This window comes from Scyliorhinus torazame, chromosome 6 (genome assembly GCF_047496885.1).
Source record: "Scyliorhinus torazame isolate Kashiwa2021f chromosome 6, sScyTor2.1, whole genome shotgun sequence".
Lineage (NCBI taxonomy): Eukaryota > Metazoa > Chordata > Chondrichthyes > Carcharhiniformes > Scyliorhinidae > Scyliorhinus > Scyliorhinus torazame.
The window spans coordinates 301,749,607-301,759,421 of record NC_092712.1 but is presented as its reverse complement, the minus strand read 5'-3'; the positions used below and the strand labels follow the sequence as shown (position 1 = coordinate 301,759,421).

General features: G+C 50.9%; 1 long non-coding RNA gene across 1 annotated transcript; it reads left to right on the top strand.

The window, feature by feature from the left end:
* The first annotated feature begins 513 nt into the window (after positions 1 to 513).
* On the top strand, positions 514 to 1,081 carry LOC140425821 (uncharacterized). Its single transcript, XR_011948033.1, has 2 exons — positions 514 to 709; positions 874 to 1,081. It is a non-coding gene; the product is annotated as an uncharacterized lncRNA (long non-coding RNA).
* Positions 1,082 to 9,815: the final 8,734 nt, after the last annotated feature.

Sequence of the window (9,815 nt, the reverse complement as noted above, 5' to 3'; positions counted from 1 at the left end):
ATGCAAGAATCTGGTTAACTTCTCATTTATTTTTCCTGGTAGGATAAAGTTAACCGAACAGCGGTGGCCTGGGGTAACAAGTTGAAAAGTGTGATGTCCGCACATATGGCAGCCAAGAGTAGTACCGCTAGCACTTCCAGGTCATATATTGAACTGGAGGATCATGCAGAATCCACTCAGAAGCAACAATTGCTGCCGGCCGTTCAGAGGCTGGAGGCAGAACCTGCACTGAATGAAGCCATATCCATCCCCACACCTAAATCCCTTTGCACAATCAGAGAGGCAAGCACACATGCGGAGATGCTGTACACTCCAACAGAGAGAAGGTATGCTTTTCTCGCTGTTCCAGATTAAAAGCAGTGCTAGTTCGCACACAAGGCAGTCTTAAAAGCAAAAGCGATGGATATCATCGGGGTGATATCATATGCATTTGTGTAGAGTCTATATAATCGGCACATAGATCACCGATTTGCTCTTTTTTTCTCCTACAGGTTCAATTGCAGGGTGGGGTGTGGAGCTCACTGAGTGGCAGTGAGCAAACGTTACAGGCCAGAGGCTATTTGTGAAGTCACTGGTGACAGCTGTGTTGGTGTCAGATGTCCTCGGGGCAATTCCATATATGGCTGTGTTTGCCCATGCTTCATCAACAATGGCACACAGCAAACAGCTAAGCCTGCATTCTCGCCCAGGAGGATGAGAGCTATCAAAGGTAGTTATGTTCACAAGTTCAATTTACTCTTAGATTGTATTCACTGATGTCACATATTCTTCTGTTTTTGTCTATGTGATATAATTGGGATACAGCTGACCTGCAACTTTAATGGTTTAAATAACGCAATGCTTATGCTTTCCCTCTTCTTTCATCATCTTCAGCATGCTTCATGCATCATTTGAAGAATAAAGGCCTGAGCGAGGAGGAGGTCTTAAAGGAGCAAAGTTCAACAGCTATACATGAGAGAAAATTATGGACTTAAACCAAAAGACTAATTTGGCCTGAAATGAGCCTGTATAATATGTGCACATGTTCCTTTCTGGAATTTTAAATTACTTTTGTTTTTATTGAAGTTATTTCTCAACCTTGCCTCCGTGTTTTTTTCCCTTCCCTGTGATCAAAGTTGAATTTTAATTTAACATTTTTCTCAAAATATGCGCATTCTTTATACTTTCAGTCCAAGTGCTTTGTCCAACTGCAAATGTACAGAATTTATACATTATTGAGCAGTTCCATCTTCAGGAATACACATAAATTAGGGGAGTGATATTATTGACGTGAGTTAATTGATACAGGTTGAGCAACTCTCATCTGAAATTCCAAAATCCGCACTTTGTTTCGAGCGCGTCACACATGCGCAATTCAATTTGCACACGGCCCATGTGCAATTCCCAATGCGCACCCCACATGCACAGTTCCCAACACACACCGCACATGTTCAATTCCTAATTCACACCACACATGCACAGTTCCCAACACACACCGCACATGTGCGATTCCTAATTCACACCACACATGCACCGTTCCCAACACACACCGCACATGCACAATTCCCAATGCGCACCGCACATGCAGTTCCCAACACACACCGCACATGTGCAATTCCTAATGCACACCGCACATGCACAGTTCCCAACGCGCAACCCATATGCAGTTCCCAATGCGCACCGCACATGCACAATTCCCAATGCGCACCTCACATGTGCAGTTCACAATGCGCACCCCACATGTGGAATTCCCAATGCGCACCTCACATGTGCAGTTCACAATGCGCACCCCACATGCACAGTTCCCAAAACACACCGCACATGCGCAGTTCCAACGCGCACCACACCTGCGCAGTATATTCCGAAATCCAAAAAAATTAAAAAATCCGATTCACACTCAACCCCAAGCATTTTTCTTAAGGGATTTTCAACCTGTACTCTGCAGCAGCGAGACAATAAAAATAAGTGGAATAGTGCACTGAAAAAACGAGAAAAATGACCAGTTCGGAATAAGAGGGGCTATTTCACCAGTATTATGGGAACTGGCTTGCTGGTACCGTGAGCTGGTGGTTTCTACTGGAACGTAAGTCCTGATGTGGTCTCATTTCTCCATTCAGAACGGGTTCCTTCTGGTACCAGTATTAAGGGAACTTCCCTCCCGGGCATTGTTTTTATTACCTTTTCTGCAAGGCAACCAGCTGGTTGGCTGTCAGCCAGGAATGCCGGGTTTCGCAGAGCAGGAGCGAAATTCTCCATCCCGCCCCGCCACATTTCTGCCCCGACCCGCCGGCGGGATGCTCCGTTAAACTGGCCGGTCAATGGGGTTTCCCATTGTGGGGCAGCCCCACGCCGTCGGGAAACCCCCGGGCGCCGGCAAAACGGAGACTCCCGCCGGTGGAGAATGACGCCCCAGAGCTGGAGGGCGCGATTCTCCGCTCCCGCGCCGGTCCGACACCCTCCCGCGATTCTCCCAAGCAGCGAGAACGGCCCCCTCGAGTTCCGCACGGCGCAGGCCGGATAATCGCCCGAGACACCCAAAATGGCGATTCTCTGGCACCCCTGCTATTCTCAGGACCGGATGGGCTGAGTGGCCAGCCCAAACCGGCGGGTTCCCCCCCCGGTGCCATCCACACCTGGTCGCTGCCGGCGGGAACAGCGCAGGAACGCTGGGGGTGGCGGCCTGCGGGGGGGGTGGAGGTGGGGAGGGGGGATCCTGCACCGGGGGGGGGGGGCCTCAAATGGGGTCTGGCCCACCGTCGGTGCCCACCGATCGTCGGGCCGGCCTCTCTGAAGGAGGACCTCCTTCCTTCCAAAGCCCCGCAAGATCCGTCTGACATCTTCTTGCGGGGCGGACTCGGAGAGGACGGCAACCACGCATGCGCGGGTGACGCCAGTTATGCGGCGCCGGCCGCGTCATGTATGCGCCGCCGCCTTGACGCAGCGCCAAGGCCTGGCACGTGTAAATGACGCGGTGCCGCTCCTAGCCCATTATCGGGCCCTGAATCGGTCGGGATAGGGGCCGTTTCGCGCCGTCGTGAACCTCGACGGCGTTCATAACGGCGCGAACACTCTGCCTCCATTTCAGAGAATCCCGCCCAGGGACTGTTGGGGACTCTCACTGCCAATCGTGGAGGTCAGAGGCTGATAGTCTACAAGCTGGATTGGATGGAGCGAGTGATCGGAGTTTGGGGAGGACGGTGATTGGAAGATTGGAAGGCAAGTGGCCAACGATCTAGGCTTGGGAGGGAATCAGGAGGAGGTCAGCCAATCACGAAAGACAGGAGAGGTTGCAATTGGCTGGTTTGTTTGAAGGGTTTGGTGCTTCTGTCTTCCGTTTCCTGTCGTGATTTGTGTGCCTGTGAAACTGGGCCAGCAACTATTAAATTCAAATCCGGTTTCCAATTGCACTCAGAAATGCAGGTGTGTATGTGGCTGACTGGGGTTACACATTGCAATTTTAAAATGTTTAAATCCTCAATACCCTCACTCTGTGTGATTTATCTAGAAGGAGACCTGCACCGACCCTACCAGGAGAACGTGTAAACTCCACACAGTCACCCGAGGCCGGAATTGAACCTGGGTCCCTGGCGCTGTGAGGCAGCAGTGCTAACCACTGTGCCACCATGCCACTTGTGATGTGGGGGTGGACGGGAAGTGTTGGTCTCAACCATGATATGATGCTGCCCACGCCTTGCTTGACCTCACTGCCACCACTCTTGGCATCTGCATTTAATTTCTTCTACTGCTTCTCTGGCATCCAGCATTGTGCGAGCAGAAACTTCCTCCAATTAAATATCCAGAAGACTGAAGCCATTGTCCTTGACATACTCCGTTCCCTGCAGCCAGGGCTTCCTAAACTGTACGTCATGACCCCCGGCGGGTTTACGAGAGGGGATTTTGGGGTCACGAGCTGTGACACAGCAATGGCTTACAGATTTCTGCCAGCTGCGGGCCCCTTCAATGCCTTAAGTCTTTTTCCTTTTGATGGACATGGCCTGACAACCAGATCTTTTAGGCCTCATCGCTGCTGCAGCCAAAAAAGGCCTGTGAAAGGGTAGGGTGTAGACTTTTTAAAGAAGAAATCTACAGGTTTAACGATTCCCACCCCTTTGAACCTCTGGCAGAGCCCCCCCCACCCCCCAAACTACCCTCACCAACCCTGGAGCTAAACTACATCCCCCCCACCCCGACCAGAAGAGGTTAAAAATCGGGCTTCCCATGCCCACTCTGCTGCTCGTGCCAAATATATTATGATATGGGCAGTGTAATAATAATAAGATAATTGAGTGGACTCAATTGGTCATTTTAACATGGCATGCGGATTGTGGATTTCAGCGCCCGCCTACCCCCTAAATTGGGCTGAGTTTGGGGTGGGTGAGAATGTGGTGCGATGGGGAAATATGCCAATCTATGTGCCTGTCGGCACCCCTCTCCTTCAGGAAACATGGCTTGCCTGTGGCACATGGAATTCATTGTTCTGGTGATCCTAAACCACCAATGGGATTCTCCGTTGGCTGATTCAGAAATCAGGAAACGCGGTTGGGCGGAGAATAGGTTCTGACACCGAAATCGCGGCAGGTGTCGATTTGACACCAAATAGCGACTCTCCATCACCTCGGCAGCAGTGTCAATGCGGTCCGGACGCACATACAGTAAACACCGTTTGCATATCATTAACGAGCCTGACCCGGTATTCTCCGGGGCCTCCGCGATTCTCCACCTCCGATGTTCCCGACGGCGCGGTTCACTTGTGCTTTTAAAAATCGTGAAACCGGCGTCATGGCTGGTGAGGGAGAGGGAGGTAGGTCACGGAGGGACGCAACTGCAGGGCTGGACACTGGCCGGGTTGGGGGGAACGGGCCGAGTGGCCGGGGTGACTCCCCTACGGGACTGGGGTGGTGCCCAGGCATGGACCGCCATTCCCGCAGCCTGCAAGGCAGCCACCTTGCTGTGGACCCCACTGACCATCCACCTTGGCCCCTGGTTCTGCAACGTGCCACCGACCGTATGGGGGCATTTGATGTGGGTGAGGGGGGGAGTGAAGGCGGTGTGGGGCTGACACACGTGGGCAGCATGGTAGCATAGTGGTTAGCACAATGGCTTCACAGTGCCAGTGTCCCAGGTTCGATTCCCGGCTTGGGTCACTGTCTGTACGGAGTTTGTACGTTCTCCCCGTGTCTACGTGGGTTTCCTCCGGGTGCTCCGGTTTCCTCCCACAGTCCAAAGATGTGCAGGTGTAGGTGGATTGGCCATGATAAATTGCCCTTAGTGTCCAAAAAGATAAGGTAAGGTGGGGTTACGGGGATAGGAGGAAGTGAGGGGATAGGGTGGGGGCGTGGGCTTAGGTGGGGTGCTCTTTTCAAGGGCCGGTGCAGACTTGATGGGCCGAATGGCCTCCTTCTGCACTGTAAATTCTGTGAATCTGTGTCACGGGGAACTCCAACTCAGCAGGGTCTCACTCCATCCTGACGACCTCCCTTTCCTCCGGGCTACCGACCATGTCTCGGGCCCTCTGCTCTGCCACGGTGAAGGGCTGCAGATGCGGTGGTCCCCTTCCAATCATTATGAGCGGCCATCTCCTGCGGGGGGGGGGGGGGGGTCAGAAAATGACAGTGTTAGACAGTCCAACGCATGCAGCCCAGGGGTTGGGTAGCTGGTGGCTACAGTGGCCAGGCCACCTGGCCATGGTGAAGGTTTGGCCACCCTCTGGGTGGGTGGGTGTCGGGTTACAGGGGTTAGTGTCAGGGCACAGTACTGCCTACTCGCTCTGGCCAACCTCAGGACGTCATGCAGTTTTCTTCGGCACTGCTGGCTGGACGGACAGTGTTGCTGACGGCGCTCACGGTCTCTGCCACCTACGTCCAGGCATGGTGAATGGTGGCGGTTGGCAGCCTCCTTCCCGGGCCGGGGTACAGGGTCATCCACCTCTCTTCCACCACATCCAGGAGTGTCTACAGCTCGGCATCTGTGAATCTCGCGGCTGCTCTCCTCGCTGCCATCTTGCTGGTTGGAATGGTGCGTCTGGGGAGTGAAGTATGCATATGCGCTGCAACTTATCATCCTCCCGAGTGTCAATCGCGAAACCGGCGAATCCGGTACTGTTTCTCATTGGAATTTGATTGTGATCCACATGACGCCCCTCCACAGTCCTGAATCGATCCAGGTGCGGCGCCAGTTTTGCTGTCGTGGAACATCCTCGAATCCTGCGCCAGTGCCAACACTCAGTCTCAGGAACGGAGAATCCCGCTGCTAAGCTTTGCTGCACAACTTGAATCCATAATGCTGATTGAGAGTGGGTAATGGGTTATGGAAATCAGGTACCTATGGAACAGTATAAATGAAGCGAAATAATTTCCATTCGTCGGGAGTTAAAGAAAGGAGGCACCCATAGGGTTGAACTCATCGACTGAAATGGGTTTAATTTTACAGCAAAGGTTCCTTTGTAACTTTAGGTGCAATGGTCTATGTATGGTTAGGTTAATTGGAGCTTTAACAAATGTGCTCGCATTTGACGGCCTGTCGATCTCATTCTTGGCAAATAGGGACAGAAGTGCAGCCTTCTCCCTGTTGCAGCCTTTTGCCTGTCTCGCTACAAAATGGTCGTTCCCCATAGTGTTGCGAAGTGGCAGAACGAATACAAACCGTGCAGAGTCAGAGTGGTGAGTAAAAATAATATTTTGATAGGTATTGACAACATTTAATGAAATTAAAATATATCAACGTTCAGAAACATTTGACCGAAATTAACATTTTCCAGGCCTGTCACTTTTTTCCATGAGCTATACAGACTGGAGTGGTACCACGGTTCAGTTAAACCAGAGGGATGCTGACTAATGCTTTGCTGAAATGCAGGGACAGAAAGGCTAGATAGAACATAAGCAAATACTGAAAGAAATAGCATGGGAGAGTCAGAAAGCAATGCAGAAAAGCAGACAGGCACACAGAGAGGTCTATATCTTGGTATATTTTGCCACCAAAGTATTTATAAATGTCAGTCTGCTGAGAAATAAACCACAAAGGCTTCAGTATTCCCAAATGGTTTCAAACATTTTCTAATATTGCACGGCTGTGAGATATTTATTTATTTTACATTATGTACTTTATCCAGCAATTTCTCAAAAGACTGAACTTCCTACAGTTTAATTTCCCCGGGTAATAAATCTATCTGCCCAGTCTGTACTGGGGCACAGGTTGCCTATTAGAAGACCCTCATGCTAAATGTTCATACTTATAAAGTGTTTACTTCTCCAGTGTTATCATTCTGCTTTGATGCCTCACAACTTGTGAGAGAGGTTAAGATAAATTGTTATCCATTTTGGTAGGAATAACAGCAAAAGAGATTATTATTTAAATGATAAAATATTAAAACATGCTGCTGTGCAGAGGCACCTGGGTGTGCTAGTGCCTGTCTCGCTACCTGTTGGTTTACAGGTGCAACAGGTGATTAAGAAGGCAAATGGAGTTTTGTCCTTCATTGCTAGAGGGATGGAGTTTAAGACGAGGGAGGTTATGCTGCAACTGTATAAGGTGTTAGTGAGGCCACACCTGCAGCATTGTGTTCAGTTTTCGTCTCCTTACCTGAGAAAGGATGTACTGGCGCTGGAGGGTGTGCAGAGGAGATTCACTAGGTTAATCCCAGAGCTGAAGAGGTTGGATTACGAGGAGGGGTTGAGTAGAGTGGGACTGTACTCGTTGGAATTTAGAAGGATGCGGGGGATCTTATAGAAACATATAAAATTATGAAGGGAATAGATAGGATAGATGCGGACAGGTTGTTTCCACTGGCGGGTGAAAGCAGAACTAGGGGGCATAGCCTCAAAATAAGGGGAAGTAGATTCAGGACTGAGTTTAGGAGGAACTTCTTCACCCAAAGGGTTGCGAATCTATGGAATTCACTGCCCAGTGAAACAGTTGCGGCCCCTTCATTAAATATTTTCAAGGTAAAGTTTTTTGAAGAATAAAGGAATAAAGGGTTATGGTGATCGGATGGGAAAGTGGAGCTGAGTCCACAAAAGATCAGCCATGATCTCATTGAATGGTGGAGTCGGCTCGAAGGGCCAGGTGGCCTACTCGAGCTCTTAGTTCTTATGTCTTTATGTATCAATGTAGAAAAATGTAGCACACCAGCTGATTTCCGGTGATCTAGGATATGGGGTGAGGGTCAGGAACATCAATCTTCAGCTGCCTCCAGCCCATTTCTCACCTGAATAATATGCAGCTGGCAGTTCACAATGAGGAGAACTTTCTGCTGCCACTCAAATGCCCAAGGCCCTCTTAAAGCAATTTCAAGTGGGCCTATATTTACAGGTGTATGGCACACACATCTGAAATAAAATCAAATATTGCTGGAAATGTCCCACAGATCTGGAGAGAGTTAACATATCAGGTCGTGACTTCTCACTGACTGTACGATAGTAGGAGGAAGGGAATTAGTTGAACCAAGGCAGGGAGGGAAGAGGAGGTAAAGGGCAAGATGAGGACGAGAGGAGGGAAGGGGAGGAGAAAATAAAGAAGCAAGAGAGAGCAAAAAGGTGAGGAGATAAGGCAAGGAGTCAGCCCAGTAGAGGAAAGTAAGGGAGGAGAGGAGAGATGAGGACAAGGACAATCGAAGCAATAGAGAGGATGAGGGGGAGAGGAGATGGAGACAGGAAGCGAGGAAGAGAAAGGGTCAGGGTGGGACAGAGAAGTCGAGCTGGGGTTGGGGCAATGAGCAAATGAGAAGCAAACTGGGAAGGAAACAGCAGGGGGTGATTGAAAACAGACAGAGGAGGAAAGAAAAGAGAGGGGAAGAAGGTGAGGGAGAAAAGAGAAGTAACAGGAGGAGAGAAGTGGGGGTAAGAATGGGATGAGGGGATAGGCAGCTGATATGGAGGGTGATTGACTGAGGTAAAGAAAGGGAGGTCATATTGAAGAGGCCAGGGGAGGACAATAAAAGGAAAACAATGGGGCAAGGAGAGGGAAAGGACAGGAGAAAAAGGGAGGAGACGGTGTAGCACAATCAATCACTCACGAGACGAGATGAGGAGTCAATCGATGGCTTTATTATGCAGACTTGTTCCCCAGCAGCACAGTTACAGAATGCGGCTGCTGGGAGAACCCGGGCTCTTATACTCCGCCTTACTGGGTGGAGCCAGTAGGCGGCTGATCCAATTGGGACCCGGCGTCTATCCACCAATCACAGGGTACCGTAATAACCCTAATGCATACCACCACATTCACCCCTTGTTAAAAAAGAACCCGGCGGGGGTAGTGTGCTGTATGGTGGTAGGGGTTTACAGAGTCGGTACCTGGGATGCCACTAACACAGCGGCTATGCTCCGATATCAAACTACTAGCACTATTTACAATGCCGCTTTTACTGGGCAACTGAATTATTTACAGAGGCATTTCTTGCTTTGTTATAAAGATTCGATGAGTTGAATGGGTGCCCTGGTCGTCCTCCCCGATCGTCTCAGCCCCGGTGGTGATGCAGTTGCTGGCTCGGGCACCATCGTCTCTGGGAGCATAGCGATGCCTCTTCCTGCTTCACTACCCCAAGGCGGGCGCCGGGGGAAGGACTGATCCACCCGGGAAGGGGGCGGCTGCGGGGTGTGCCAGTGGGAGGGAGGGGGTGATTGGTGTTGGGGGGATGTGTGGAGTTCCGGCAGGCGCCAGGTCCCGCAGAGAGACCGTGTCCTGTCGGCCGTCGGGGTACGGGTAGGCGTACTGAGGGATCGCGTGGAGGAGATGGACCCTCTCGACCAACGGGTCCGATTTGTGCACCCGCACATTTCGGAGCAGGATGGGTCCCGGGGCTGTCAGCCAGGTCGGGAGTGACGTTCCGGAGGAGGACTTCC